The sequence below is a fragment of the Haliaeetus albicilla genome, chromosome 22, assembly GCF_947461875.1.
Source record: "Haliaeetus albicilla chromosome 22, bHalAlb1.1, whole genome shotgun sequence".
Classification (NCBI taxonomy): Eukaryota; Metazoa; Chordata; class Aves; order Accipitriformes; family Accipitridae; genus Haliaeetus; species Haliaeetus albicilla.
The window spans coordinates 25452813-25468847 of record NC_091504.1 but is presented as its reverse complement, the minus strand read 5'-3'; positions in this window follow the sequence as shown (position 1 = coordinate 25468847).

Below are 16035 nucleotides of genomic sequence, written 5' to 3'. Positions count from 1 at the left end.
GGCAGAGGGAGGATCCCAAATGCCAGTGCAGCATGCAGGAGGGGAGGCGCATGCCTTGTGAGAGCACCCCTAAGCTACCCACCCCTTCAGATTGCTTTCCTAAGACAATAGTATCAGCTAGGAAAGAAATCCAGACTTTTCCTTGTCTTTGCCACTGTAACTAGAAGAAACTTTGTCAGAAACAGACCAAAGCTAATCAGAACACATCCTCTTGTTTTTAATAAATATCCTGTGCCATTGTTCTGATTCAAGACTGAAAAATAGTGTTTTGGGCATTGCCTGGTGAATACATGTGAAATGTGCTGGCCTGATAGCCCAGCTGGGGAGCTATGAATCCTCCAGTTATTCTGGAACAATACAGAATAATTATGGGATGAAGAAGTAGAATTCTCTTATTTTGTGCCCTGCCAACATCCCTAATTGAATCATTGGCCCTTCTGCTGGGAGAGTGAAGCAGCAGCTTGGCTATGACATTTGTACCCAAGCCTGGAAACTGGAGAAAGACCACAAGCCCCTTTTACCTGACGGCTGCCCAGTGGATTGCCCAGCTTGGCCATTACCTACTTGTCTGAGTTCAAACTAGTTACCCAGATGTGGAAGCTGGTTTTGCTAAAGTTCCTCGAAGTGTTCTTACCCACCAGTATCTGCCTGCCCTCCCATAAACTGTCCAGTTACTTTTTCATGAAAACATCCATTACAGTTCCAGGACAATCCATTAAAGGTTAGGATCCATCTGACTCATTCGTAATGGTCAGGGCTGCACCACCAGCCAGCCATCTATAACCGGAGCGATAGCCCTGCACAGAGCACTGCATCAGGGTGCCAGTGCTTGGATGATGTATCGGCATCGTACATCATCACACTACCATTGCTCAGCTGATGTATGGCTTCTGGGGTGGCAATGGCTGGGACAAATGGGCCCAGGGGCCCAAGAAAGGTGTTATTTATTATTTTAAATGCTAATAAATATTACAGATATCTGTAAGGAACTGTTCTGCAATTTATGAAGTGAAAGGGGGAAGAAATAATTAACAGGCAAAGGAGAAGGACCTAGAGATCCTAAGACACTGAATAGCAGTTTGATTTCACAGGACCATCTTTGGTCTTTTTGGCAATGCCTCATGTGTTTCCCAAGATTAACGAGGGACTTAACTCTCCCCACAGGTTTGGTACCGCTCTCACAGATCACCAGAAATGCTCAGATGTTTTGGGATCAGTTGTCCCTACAGCTCCTTTGCAATGCAGTATGTGAACAAGAATACAATGCCTCTGCTGAAATCTGGCATCCCAGGCAGTGGGGAAGAAAATTTCATGTGGATTTTGTCCTGTTACTGCACAGAGGCACACAAGAGCTGGATGGTAGCAGACACTCATTTTGGCCCAGCTGTGTTTGCACAGGCAGACCACATCCCTGCTGCAGGCAGGCAGCCTCTGTCCCTGCTCAAGACCCCAGTGCAACAGAAACTTGTACTCTAATGCATGAGTGCCACCAGAAAACATCTAGCAAAGCATCATTATGGGTCAGGCCTCTTCCTGACCAACCTGTTTATTGGGATTGTTACGCATTTGTGCTTTTCACCTGTAAATTGCTTCCCAACATTAAGCAAGCCTTGAAGTGCAGTAGAAAGCAGGAAAGTCTGTAACTCCAGAACTGCTAAGAGGCACAGGTGTAAGATGGCAGTGCCAGGCAGATTCACAGCATTCCCAGGCTCTGGATCATGCCTCCCTCAGCCTGTAAACTGGGGCTCCCAAATCCCTGCCACCCTGTGTGGCACTGGTACTTTATACCTGTGCAGAGAAAGTGACACCTTTCATCCCCCCGCTGCTCTTGCTTGGCTTCTCCAGGAACCACAGTGAAAGACACAAGCTGCCGTCCAGCGGCTGGGAAACCTCCGAGCCCTGGGAAGCGCTGGTGGTGCCCTGGCTGGAGGGGCAGCCTGGCCACCCACCGCCGAGCATCATGGTGATGGTGTGCCCAAACCTCAGAGCCAAGTGCTCACCCAAAATTTCAGGGACACCCGCTCCCTCCCAGGTGCCCTGCTTAGAAATCAATACCTTGGATTTTCTTAAGATAGTGTCTTTTACCGTGGTCAGTGTCCTGCCCCAGCTGAAGATGCTCGTGGGCTCTCCCTGCCTTGCTTGCAAGAGGTCCAGGGGGTGGGGGGCGGACTCAGACACCTTGGTGGCACTGCATCATCCTGTGACGGTCTCTGTGGACTCAGGATCGTCTCATGGGCACGGAGAGCCTCCCCTCACAATGTGGCCCATTCCCACCCATGGTTCAGGAACCCTGTGACCAGCTGAGACCTGGGCTCGCCTGGAACCCCTCAACCAGCCCACAGGTGAGACCAGAGCTTACTGCCCTGCAGGGTGCTCTCAGGGTAGCACTGTGCAAAGGGTGCGATTTTTTTTTTTAAATGAAAAAACAAAGACATTTTGTCATGTTTTAAGTTAATAATTTAACATTAGATCATGTCATTGCGGCAGAGACAGGCATGTATTACATCTCTTTGCAAAAAACGTCACCTAAATACCAGAGGGTTAGGAGGCAGAAAAGGCAAGGAGCCTCTCAGCAATTCAAATGTGAGATCAAGAAGAAGGGAGGTTCTGCTGCGGTGCCGAGCCAGCAGAACACACCGACAGCACCTAAACAGGGAGGGCTTTGCCCAGCCCAGCCGCCCCGCGGTACCCAGCCCAGGGCTTACGTGGCTGGGCTGCTTTTATTTCCTAGTTCTGTTCATAAAACTTTGGCATCTTAATGAAGCCTATGTTTTATGTATCATTCCTGCCTATCGGCACTGCAGGTGTTTGTACCCCAAATAACAGAAGTTCGGGGAGAAAACCAAGGCTGCTGTACACTGCCAGTCCCACAACCAGACAGGGAAGGAGGGAGACCCATTGTTATGAGGAAAAATCCTAGAGATATATGGAAACACAGAACCAACAGCTGACAAACAATGGAAGCCCGACCACAACAGCTGTTCCTTTGGGCAGAGCATGTCTGGGTGTTAGTGTCCTGGAAAACTGGGAAATTCTTTCAGCCCAAGTCTGCAAGTGCTGGCACAGCCCATCTGCTTTGTTTCCTCAGTTGTTTTCCAAAGTCCTCTCCCAATTTGCAATCCACTTCAAGTTTCTGATGTTTGCCAGTACCCTAAGGCTTGAGGGACTTAGAGTTGAGAGAAACTGCAAAAGTTGGGCCGAAATACAGAAAAAAAACCCAGAAACCTTCTTTTATGTCATGGGAAACAAACAACAAGGAAGTAAACAAGCAAAACCCCAGCCTGTAATTACGAAGAGAGGCTGTAGGTCCTGGGAGCTGCTCCCTCTACAGCTCAGCTTACACCCTCCAACATGCCGCAAATGCCCGTGCAGACCAGTGGAGTTGCATTGACCCAGTTTTCAGTGGATCTCAACTCTGGGCAGTCCCAACGCAGCCGGGAGGAGCGGCGGTGCAGGCGCCTGGGCAGACGATGCCATCGCTCAGTCCCGGGGACCAGCACAGCCCCGCTGCCCTGCACCCGGCCAGTTCTGGGCCAAGCCTGCCTGAGCCCACACGAACCCTGGGGGGACCGTGTTGGTGTGTTCATAGGAATATAAAAGCATAAAACCCTAGATGCAAGCCATGACAGATAGAAGTAAATCAGTGCATCCCTCCGGTGCAAGGGCCAGCAATTTTCAATCTGCGCACCCTTTGTCATGAATTTACGTGGATGTCTGAACTTATTACCCTTTGTACTAAGGAGAAGAAAATTGGCCCTATCAACTAGTCAGAAGATGAGAGCTCATTCCTCAGCAGGGGTTTGCCATCATCACAAAATGAATCAGGTGAGGTATAGCAGGACAAACAATTCCTCCCTGCATGAACAGTGTTCTGGAGTAAACGTAGCTTTTTCTGCAACAATCAGAGCTAATTTATCCAGAAAGTCATAAAAGCCATATAAATAACTTCATCAGTAAGTTTGCCCCTAATGAGCCTGCCCTGGGACCACTGCTACTCATGCCTGAAAGCATGCAAGGCTCACAGCCCTGGCACTGTGCACCCCACGGTGGAGCCTGTCCCCTTGGGGACGGTGCTCTCCCTCAGTTGTGATCCCAACTTAAAGCGAGATCTCCTCTGCAGAGGTTTTTCCTTTGATCCTATCCCAAAATGATGTCATGAGATGAGCCCACCTCTGGGTCTGGCATTGCAGCACAGACCTCTGTGACCCGACCACCAGACAAGCAGCAGAGCAGAGGACTTGGTCTGAAAGCAAGCGCGCGCCAGCATTTCTTCTGAGGCCGGCAGAGTTCAGCCCTCCCGGAATCGCAGAGAGGGATCGTGCTGCTGGTGGGGACGTCTCCCCTTCCTCTGGGGAATCCACTGGCTGTGGGGAGATGCTGGCTCGTTATCTCGCCATTGCTGACACTGCTCAGCATCACCTCTCAATCTCATCCCTGCTCTCAGCGTGGAGAACACCAGGGGTGACCTTGCTACTTAATGAATCTTGAGTCACTAATTATTCTGCTCAGTGAAAGAAAAGACAAAACTAACTCGCCATTGCCACCTCGTGAAAGAAGGAGCCTGATGCCTTTCAGCAAGTGCAGCAGCATGAAATGGCTCTAGGGCCTTGCAGCCCTGCTGAACCCAGAGGATGCTGACCCACGGCCGGGAGAAGAGGACCTTCACTTTGGGTCTGCCCCTGCGCCAAACGCTGTCAGCAGCGGTGGGGGAATGAATGCCTCTAGATCCTCCATGGGCCAGGTTTTGGGTTTACCTCTCACTTTAGGGTTTTGCCTGCTTACCTCCTCTGTGCCCTGGGGCAGGTCCTCTGCCTCCTCACCTGCACACACAGCTTTGCCATGGCCCTGATGGGGGAGAAGCCCCCCGGGGGGAAGGTGGTGTGCTAATGAAGGCCTCTCCGAGGTGTGGAGGAGCCAAAAGGTTCAGAGCACGGGTTCCTGGGCTTCTCCCATAAAGGACCATTACAATGCAATATTCAGAAGCTGGAGATAGTCACCCAGAGTGTCCTCAGCGTGAGCCGGCCAGCCCTGCTGTGTTTAGCCCCATAGCCATGGTGGTGACTCGGAGCTCTTCATTTCAGTCTGGGACTCGAGGCTGCCGTGATGCTGAGAAGAGGGACAGACAAAGGTGTTGGCACTTCAACAGCAATGGAGTAATGCAAAATACCTATTACCCCACAGTTCAGAGTCTGCACTCTTGAGCAGGGCTCTTGCCTGCCTCCTGCGTGGACAGGGTGACTTCTGCACCCAGCTGAGGATGGAGGTGGAGGCACTGGAGGAAGGACAGAGCCGTGCCTCCCACCACACTGCTGGTCAATACCAGCTCTTGTGGCACTCATGCCTGCGCTGAGACACACGGCAGCTCTTCCCATCACCTCATTTTTGCTAGCATTGCAGCAGTCCTGGGGAAGGACTTCTGCAACTGCCCAAAGCCATGTTTGGGGAGTACCAGGCAGGCCCTGGAGCAGGTGGTGCCTGTCCACCTCCTCCTGCTGCTGCCATGCCTGCCAGGGGCCCGGCTGGCAGGAGGAGAGCCGGGTAGTCTTACCCAGGATGGGCTGATGCTACTGGAGCAGATAAATGTACACCAACATGCTCCTCAGCAAAGCGACCAACAGCCGGCCCCACCGCTGACACGCTGTCAGTAGGCTCCAGAGTCACTCCAGCACTGGGGCAAACGAAGAGGAGCCGTGGTTCCTGGAGCTGGTCTTTCTGTAGGTGCCCAAACCTGGACAGCGGGAGAATTTCCACAGCACCGGGGAACCAACGGAGAGCGGGTCGCACTTTGGTGCTTTTTTTTTTTTTTTTTTTTTTTTTTTTTTAAGAAAACGAACCTGCGGCCCCCGCGCCAGCCCGCCCCGCTCCGGGGCCAGCTCGCCGCGGGCCGGTCCCGGTCCCGGTCCCCGTCTGCCACTAGAGGTCATTTTAGCACCGGGAGAGGGACCGGCGGCGGCGGCGGGGCGCGGCGGCAGCCCCGTGGGTGCCCCGCGGGGCCGGGTCCCACCGCGGGGGCTCGGGGCTTCAGGGCTCGGGGTTCGGGGCTTCAGGGCTCGGGGACTCAGCATCCAGCGAAGCGCCGTTTCCAGTGCAGAAGCCCCAGACGGCGGGTGGGAGCTCGCTCCCGGGTGCCCCGCGGGATTCCTGTTTGCTGGAGAGCCGTGTCCTCCAGCCAACGCCTCTGATGGTGCCGAGCGTGGGGGCCGAGGCGGTGGGCTCGCAGCCACCGGCGGTCCCCGCCAGCGCCTGCCCTAGCCATTACTGCCGAGAAAACCGCTGATGCCTGTTACGGGTGGTTGTTTCCATTAGGAAGGGCAGGAAACGTCCCCTCGGTAACACACAAAGTCACATCTAGTAGCAAAATCAGTAACGGTTTATGCACAACGCAGCCCCACACACGTGGCCCTTCCCAGCGCCCTCGTTCAAGCGATCGCGGGGATCGGGAGAGTCCCATCGCACGGAGCAGCCGTGGCTTTGCTGCAGCGTCAGAGCCCTCTGCGCAGAGAGCAAACGCTGCCGGGCCACAACCGACCAGCCACTCGGCAGCTTCTGCACCATTCCTCGGTGCCACCGCGTTCCTCCCGGGCTGTCCCCATCTGTGCTCACCAGCCCCTTCTGCTCCCAGGTCCTTGCCTCGAACCTTTCCTGTCTCCCCTAATCTCTGCCCTCTGCGCAGCCTCTTGGCCACATCCACCCACGCACATCAAAGCAACGCCAGCTTTCCTCCTAATTCTTAGCTTCATAATACATTTTAAATCAGAGTTAATTAGACGGATCAAAGGCCCCTTCTCTATATCCTCTTGAGCCTTCCTTTCCCAGCCCCGGCCAGGCCTGGCTGGCCGTGCGCAGCAGCTATCACAAGATACAGACGCCAAGTTTCAGGAGACAGAGAGCCAAAATGGAGCACTTTTCCTCTGCAAACTCCCTGTGCGGTTGCGTTAATCACTCAGGAGACGGTGCTGAGTTTGTGGAATTGGCTGATGATGGGACCGTGGTGGTTGACTTTATCCCTTGGATGCTGCCTTTCTTTGAGTCATCTTAGTTCTGAGTCACCAGCAGCCGTTAATCCCTTAGAGATAACGGCCTCATCCAGCTCTTTCTACTCAGGTACTTTTCCCTCTATGCTTACACTTCAAAAAAAGGAAATAAATATGTGTGAGCCGAGGTCCTGGTGGGAGCACTCCAGGACACGCTGCGGGGTGGCTAGTCACGCCAGCACTCGTGTCACCTTGTGGAGCCGGGGCTCTCAGCCACCCCTGCTCAGTGGGCTCGGGGGCTCCTGCCCCCCCGGAACCACTGCTCGTGTGAGATTACCCTGTGGGTAAACCCTGCCTGTCCCTGCTCCCCCTTGGAGGCACAGGTCTCCTCTCTCCACCAGCACAGCTCTGCACCGCCAGAAGCAGGACCGCACCATGCGGACCCACCAGCCTCTCCTAAGATTGATGCACCCCCCTCCATAAGCATAAGCTGAAATCAAAGTATTGTTTGTATCCTTCATTTTAAAACCTTCTACGCATCCTTTAGTAAACTGTTCCCAGATTAATTTCACCCTTTGTTAAAATGTGTGCTTTATTTCCAGCTTAAATCTGCCTCAGTTAACTTGTTATGCCATCCATTATCAAAAATTTCCACAGACAGGTACTTGGAGACCACAGTCAAGTGATCTTTTAACCCCCTCCTTGACAAGATACATAGGCTCACCTCTTGAATCTCTCTCTGCGGCAGATTTTCAGACCTTGAGCAGCTCTCATAGCTCCTGCCAGGACTCTGCAGTTTCTTAACACCTTGTTGGGAGCATGGACACCAGCGCTGGCCCCAGGATGTTCTTGGTCTGATTGTTTTGGTATTTCCCTGTTGATACCCAGCAATCACTTTAGCCGCAGCATCACACTAGGATCACGTGCAGCTGGTACCGGCCCTGCGCCCTAAGGCCTTTCACAGAGTCACCCCGTTCCAGGACGTGCTCTCCTTCGCCCAGCCCCTCTCTCCTGGCTGCATGCCCTCACCCCTCCGCTCCACCGACTGCAGAGCACAGCCTGCAAAGGCAGCCTCTGCCTTGCACCCAGCGTGGGTGCAGGGGGCACTGACCCCTGGGAAATGCTGTTTGGTTCCCTCTTTTTTTTTAACTCTTTTTGGTACCTGCAGTTATACATGAAGCATTTGCTGTTTCCAGAAGAAGCATCTCTTTCCAACCTCATCTGAGACCCAGATGCAGGAGATAAGGCTGCATCCTCTGTTGCAGCAAGGCACATGTGAGCATTGAGCGCTGTCTGATCTGATCCCAGCCCATCTGTGCTCCCCTCAGCACCCCAGTGATGCTGCTGTGATGATCCCCAGCCTTTCCAATCAGCCTGGGGAGTGGGAAATCCTCCCTTGCTGGGGCTGCCTGCAATGGGCTCCCTGGAGCTCAGCTGGGCTGCATTGGCCTCACCCATTTCTCAGGGATGGCTTTCTCCTCCTGTGTCATTCTCTGTAATCCAGGGAGTGGAAGCCACATTTGTATGCAGAGTTTAAGAGCTACTGGGCAATTAAATTGAATTCTAATTATTGTATATCACATATTAGCAATTTCTACCATGCTAATATTAATTGCTAACAAGACGATAAGACATATCAGGCAGTCATGATGGAGCATGCGTTTGCTTGCTTGGGAGAGATGTGTGAAAGCACAGTGTCTGGAGTGAGATGCAGAAATTGCTGCAGACACGGATATCCGACAGCTGGAAGCCGTTGCCTGGCCTGGGAGTGCCAGGGTTTGGCATAAGCCTTCAGCCTTCCCAGGGCTGGAATCCAAAGGAGGCTGAAATTTCCTGTTCTCAGGCTTGGCTTCCTCAAGAAACAGGAACATTTACAAGGTCACACTGTATACAGCTACAGACCAGTTATGCTGAAGATGTGCATGGGCCCTCCTCCCCGTCTCAGGGTGTTTGAATGTATCTTGTTGTATTTATGGGAAGTTCAGTCGAAGAAGCCAACGACCGGTTGGTTCTTGAGATGCAGTTCCCTGTCCAGAGCTGCTCTCCCAAGCGCCCACAGAGATGATCTTCCAGACAGTGACAGGGAGGCAGCAGGATGGGCATGGGGCAGGAGACCGAGCAATTTGTCCCAGTGCCAGCACGCCTGTCACATTTGAGGCAGTCGCTGTAGCAACCTTCACCTCTGCCAGGCTGGTATCACAGTTAAAACACCACTGGTGGCTGTGGGGATGGACACACTGGTGGCTATGGGGATGGACATGGACGTCCCGCTTCAGCTGAGTGGTGGGGCTGACGTTCTGGTTTAGCAGAGCTTGCTAGAGATGCTCTGGCAGGTTCCGGGCTGCCAGAAAGTCCTTGTCCTGTCACAGCCAACATGTTAAACAACCTTACATCACACAGGGAAAACCAAAGAGATCAAAGCTGAGGCAGCTGGAACAGCCTCTGCGGATAAGCACATCCCTTTGGAGAGTTACTCAAGGACAGAATGAGCCCCAGCAGCTGTGAAATTAACCCAAACAGAAGTCTTGAAAGGGCCTGTGGGAACAGGGAGCTGTTGGCTTGGAAGGAAACCCTTCCCAAGGAGATGGGCTTGGCGGCTGCTGCTGCCGGTCCCTCGGTGCCCCCGGCAGCGGCCGGCCCCAGAGCTGGCTCGTGGGGGCTTCAGGGAGAAAAGCCGGCCAGCCGGGAGCATGGGAATGTCCCCAACGGCCCGAGTGGCAGCTGTGATAAAATCCTCCACACATTTTTGTGCCAGGAGGGAGGAGCTGCTCCGGAGGCAGATGGAGAGGGCTGTTGCGCAGGGCAGGCTGCCAGCACACGTGCGGAGCTGGGGCGAAGCTCAGCGGGCAGAAGAAGGGCATGGGCTCCTCTGAGCATCCCCCCCAGGACTTGCCTTTCCACATCACTCAGCCTGGGCCCCTCCTGCCTCGGGCTGCGGGCAGCTGCCCAGAGGGGACTGCCTAGAGCAGGCTCTGTTCACCTGGAACAACAATGATTTAATATCAGTTTCCTTTCAATGAGGTAATTTTGTCCCAAGGGTTATTTATCTGTCTATTGAAAAAAAAAAGCCCTGTGTGAGTCAGTCTGCACTACAAACCCGTGATAAATTACATTTGGACATATGCTAAATGACATTTACCAATAAATTTATGCAGATTTCTCCTGTAATCCTTCTCCTCCATCAAAAGTAGTAATACTTTCTCTAATGCAAATGCGCTGCTAGAGCCTCGCCACATCAAACAGGAGCTGTGCTGAATTGTTAAGAATTCTAAATGATAATCTTCATTGTGCTCATGAATAATCATTTCCTATAGATGATTATTTAACAATGCCTTGGAAGAGCCTGACGGCTCACGCCTGAGCCTCCTTCGAGGTACGGCTGTTCCGGCTGCCCAGGTCCATCAGCTCTGACGAACCTTGCAATCAGATTTCATGCTCATTTCCCTTCTTGCTTCATGCATTACTTGTGTAGCATAAGATTTAATGGGCTCCACTAATGAGCCCAGAGAGGGAGCAGAGCAGCGTGCTCTGCGCTGCTGCAGCAGATTCGCCCTCGTGCTGGGTCCTGGGCCGACCTCTCCTCCCCACCCAGCTGTGGCCGCAGCCCCCACTACCAAAACCTTCCCTCGCAAACCCAGTGCAGCTTGCGAGGCTCCGTGCGGGCTCCATCGTGGGATCACACAGTAATTAAGACTGGGAGCGTCCAACACCCAGCTCAAACCATAACCATGGCACACATCCATGTTCTTGACCAAAACTTCCGACTTCTTCTGAAAAAGACTTTCCTGCAAAAACGCAGCAGCGGCTGCTGCTTCAGCTTCTAATTCAATTGTGTGCTCATCGGTTGCGTTAGAAGGAAAGGCTCCCACTCTCGGGTCCCTTCTTGGAGCTGCTTTTCTGGAAAGGGCAGCAGAAAGCAGGTGGAAGGGTCAGGGCACTGGACAAGGTCTGGAGGCTTGGTGACATCTCAGGCATCCAGGGCTGAAAACAATGATCCTGTAAAGCTACAAGGTGTCTGCAGGTTGGACAGAACAGGGATCACAGTGAAAAGCACAGGGTGCCGGTGGGTGGCACGCTGGAAGTGCAAAGCCCTTCACCACTTCTTATCAGTGGGGTTTATATTTTTAATCATTTTTAAAGATGATTACATTTTGAGCAGCAATGTTCTAAGCTAATGAGCAGCCTGCCACTTTGTGGCTCGGCAGGAAAAGTCATATTGCTGGAGTCGTGTTTTTTTTTCCTTCAATCCAAAACACAGACATTATGGAAATAAATGATTTCTTTTCACAGTTGTTTAATATAATTTTCTCTGTGCTGGGTTTTATGAGATGCTGCAGCTCATTAAAATAATGATCAGACCTAGGAATAGGACACAGGCGATGAATAGCAGCTGCAGCAAGCCCTGTGTACGTCACGTAGGTTTTACAGAAAGGCTTTGGCTCTCCTGGAGCCCCGTGCTTCTGTCACCAGAGCACTCCTGCCCCTGGGAAGCGGGATGTTGGGCTGGGCACTGAGGCATCCCTGTGTCCGCAGGCAGTGGCAACACCAGCACGGGGTCCGGGGCAGCAGCCGCCAACCTGGAGCGGGGTTTGTGTGGGACCAGCCACCTTGCACACACTGGTGTGCGTGGCTGTAACTCCTCCGTCCCACTGCCGGTCCACAGCTCATCCCCCTGCCTTGAGGTCTGACCCCAATTAGTGGATGACTTGGCTCCTGGAGAGTGAAGAACAGAATAAGCAGCTGATCCATAACTCTGGTGGTGGAAGGAACCAGGACTCTCGTGTTTCGTTGGTCTCCTTCTTGTCTCGTTTCCCTGAGAAACTGTTCTTTGTGGAAGAGTTCAGGGACCCATGAGCAGCAACGTGCTGGACAGCGGTGTGCCATACCCTGGGAAAAAGCGCTAACAGAGCAACTAGAATAAAACCACAAGAAGCATCCAGGCTGCAGCACAGCAGTTAGAGGCACCTATCTCAGGCAATAAACATTAATTGCGGGCCATAAACACACAGTTCATTATTATCCACGAAAGTTTTGGCTCCAGTATCTGCTGTCAGAATCTCTTAAGGAGCATCACTGGGTGGGTGCTGCCAGTGGAGGGGCCGGGGGTGCCGAGCCTTCAGCCACGGCTGAGCCGGGCTGGACTCATCCGCTCGGGGAGCTCCTCCTGGGCCTCTCTGTGCAACCCCACCGCTCCCCCGGTGCTGGGACGGTTATTTGCAGCCTCTTGATCCCTGCCAGTTTTGCCTGAATGTGTGAAGGCAAATTGTTCTAGTTGCAGAGGTTGATAACCACAATCAATACAGGCTTCCAGTGCGGCGGCTTTTCGTTGCTTTGCACCCAAGCATCTCAGCCAAACCCTCAGTGCCTCTCCAGTGTGTGTCCCGGGAATCTGCTGCCGTGTCCCTTGGGTGCCGGCACTGCCGGATCACTCTGTGGCTCCAGCCAGAGGGGACCCGGGGAGGGGGGCAAGTGGGTGCAGCCCCCCCAGCTATTGCCCGTCAGGGTAGGTGCCGGGGAGGCTCTGCCACCTCGGACAAGCAGATTTTCTCATCAGAGCCAGCACAGTAGTAAGTCTTCCCAAATTTGCCTTTCTCACTGAAGAAACAGCCTAAATACACCCAGTCTGGGAAATCAATCTCATGCTTCAGGAGCGAGTAAGGTAAAGACACGACAGGATTTGCAAAAAGCACCCTCCCCCTCCCATTGCAGGCAAGGCAAGACTCCTGCCTGCTCTCCACAGCTCCCTGCCTGCTCGCTGCCCTGACACGTGGCTGCTTCAGTGTCCCTGTGTCACTGCTGGCACCATCGTGGTATGTCATAACTGTCCTGGCATCCAGGGGGTCTTGGTTAACCCAGGGCAAGGGGCAGCTCCAGCATCTCAGAAAGTCCTGGGCTGCCTGAATCAGAGGTGAGGAATGGGGAGAAAAGCAGTGTTTCTCCCCCGGTACAGCACAGCCGCAGCAGAGGATGCTGAATGGACTGGCTGGGTCATGGGCAGCCGCGCTCATTGCACGCCAAGGGACGGGCACAGCGGCTGCAGCCTCGCCGGAGGGCACTCGCTCCCTCTTGCCTTCCTAGGCCAAGAAAAACTGCCCAAAAGGTGCCTTTTCAAGCCCAGGAGCACAGGCTGCAGATCTGACCTGCTGCTCAAAGTCTGTTCCCATTTGTAGGAGAACTGGGACTTCTGCATTCCTTGCTGTCTAAAAAGATCACGCTTCATAAATGCATTTCCTCCCCCCTTTTAGGATGTTTAACCAGTGGCAAAGGTGACCCTGTATCCCCCAGGCAGCCTGCATTGAGGGTTTGCAGCTTGGTTTTGGGCTGTGAGACACTTAAAGACCTCACGATACCAAGACAAAGAGTTCCTGCAGGGTTTCTATGATCTGGGAGGTTAAAAGGCACTTGAACCCCGAGGTGAGAGCCTCTGGGATGCACTCTGAGAACGATTTATAGCTTCTCCAGCTGCCCAGAGCCAGCTTACTTCCCTTCTTCTGCTTCTATTTATTTTGCTTGTTATGACTGTGAAATAAATATGAAAAGGAGTTAAAATTCAGACTCTTGCCCCAGACCTTCCTGCTGCAGGGCAAGCCACAAAGCATGGGCAGGCTTAGGGGTCCGTGATTTTACAACTTCCCAAATCAGGAGATATTTTACCTGCTCTGCAAGGTAAATTCCTACCAGCCGTAAATGGATGAAAAATAAGCTTGGAAACATGCAAAAACACCCCAGGAGGGCTGAGGGATGCTGGGGAAAGGGAGAGCCCAGCAGGTATTTGCATTTTCTCAAAGAAGTTTGCAAGTTTGGAGGCTCAGCTTCCATTCCCACTCCCACGGGGGTCAGGGGGGGCAATGCTGCTGCACTGGTGTAAGTGAAACCCCAAGGGCTGGGGCCGAGATGTCCGTGGGGCAGAGGAGAGTGGGCAGTGGTGTCCGTCCCAGCCCTGTGGGCAGCGGGATGTGGGGACAGGGGGATGCCAGCCCCCGCTGCTGCGTGGTGAGGCAGACCGTGGCTGCCTGGGGGCTGGTTTCCATTCCCCTGCCAGCCACGAATGAGGGGTTCTGGTAAAGCCGAGCTCCCCCAGAGCTGAGCTCCTTGGCTGTGGCTGCGGTGTGCTGGGCTCTGGTATCAACTTTGGACCTTTCAGCCTTCTTCTGCTGCTCCTGGAGTGCGTGGTGAATGGCCAGGGCTGCGTCACCCCACCCTGCAACCTGAGCACCCGCAGGGCACCGGGGAAAGCCAACAGCAAACCTCAACAGCAGCAAAAGCAGAATAATAATTTAAAAAAAAAGCAACAACAAAGAAAAAAAAAACAAACCTGTGAAAGCAGCAAGACGAATCAGCAGCATGGGGGAGCAGTGCTGCAGTGAATTTGCAGAGGAGCAGAGCTGGTACAAATCAAAGCAGCCCTCAAAGCACTTTGAACTGGCCAAGTTCACATCTCTGGAGTTCAGCCAAACCCTGCTCCCCCAGGAGGTAGGACTAGTGCTGTACCTAGCCAGACTAGCCCTGAAGATCTCCCACTGCAGATTTACTGCTGCTCATGCAAGAAACCATCCCCAGCATCCCCAGAGCACCCATGGAGTGGGTATCCCCCAGCACTGACCCCTCCACCGAGGGCTGAGCTGCTGGGAGATGCTGGCTGTCCTCGGGGGCAGCTCCAGCAGCCTCCCACCTCTGGAGCAGCATTTGGAGACATCCCCAGACCTACAGAGGTGGGAGCAAACATTTGAGGGACAACAGGGCCAAGCCAGGGCACATCCCAGCATCGTGCCAGTGACAGGTTATTTCTTCCTCGTGCAGCATCCGTAGAAGCCCAGGCTGCCTCGGCCAGGAGCCATCCCAGCTGCCCAGGTTGTGCCTGGCAGTGGCTTGACCCTGGGAGGAGCTGCATCTCCTGGTACTGTCCTGCATCCTCCAGGCATGATGGCTGTGTGAGGGCTTTCATGCTACGAGGCTCGTGGGGCTGCTCCGGGTGCTCCAGCCTCCCACAAGCTGCTCTGACAGACTGGGACATGGTCCCCCACCATCCCACCACTGTCCCGGGTCCCCGGTACCACCCAGAGAGCCACAGCTAGCATCTGTCCCATGACAACTACATGCCACTGCTGTCTTCGAAAAGCAAGTTTCTAAAGATGCAGGCTAGGAAGTCTTGGCCTTTGTATAAACATTTTAATTACAAGTTTCTGGGACTTCTTTCCTAAGATAAACACATTTTAATTGCAAATTGCTTCTGCTGTCTTTAACCATCCTCTAATACTGCGAGCAGCTGTTGTTTTTAATGTTTAATGAAATTGTCTTTGGGATGGGCTGGGATGCAGCGGCAGCCCCGCTCTGCCAGCGTTGGGGGTGGGCTCCTCCGCAGGCAGCAGGGAGCCGGGTGACACCAGAGCACCCTGAGATTGCACTGGGTGAACCCCAGTGACAGTCTGGGACGCAGAAGAGGGGCAGGTCCTTCGTCCTGCAGAACCACCCATAGCCGGGCAGTGACCCTGGCACAAGATACCTGGCTTTCGGTGCACGGTAGCTGTGCCACTGCCAAAAGGGACAGGGCCGGCTGCAGCAAGCCGTACCCCCCCCAGCAGGGCTCGGGGATGACTCTGCTTGCAAAACCCACCAGCAGCATTTCTGCCTCCCCCTTGCCAAGCAGGAGCTCATACTCCCCGTGCCCCAGCTCCAGGGAAGGTCTTTCCAACCTGCCGTGTGTTGTGTGGACACAGGGATGGAGCGCTGCTGGAGACCTGCCCAGCCTGCGGCGGAGGGGCTGGGTCCAACCCTGACACCCAGCTGGGTGCTGGGGGGGCTTTGGGCAGTTCAAGGGCTCAGCCATGGCCACCCCCGGCAGAGGGGCTGGCCTCAGCCACTACCCTGGTCGCTTCCCACCGAGCGGCATCACAGTGGCAAGCAGCCACAAACAGAGGCACGGCATCCCCTGTGCCACCGCTGCCCATCCCCAGAGCCGCCCGGCGACGAGGAAATGCAATTAGCTGTTAACGTGCGGCATTTCATGTGCCACCACTTGTAGGTCAGGTCTCTGCGGTGCCAGGCTCAGCCTGCCACATCC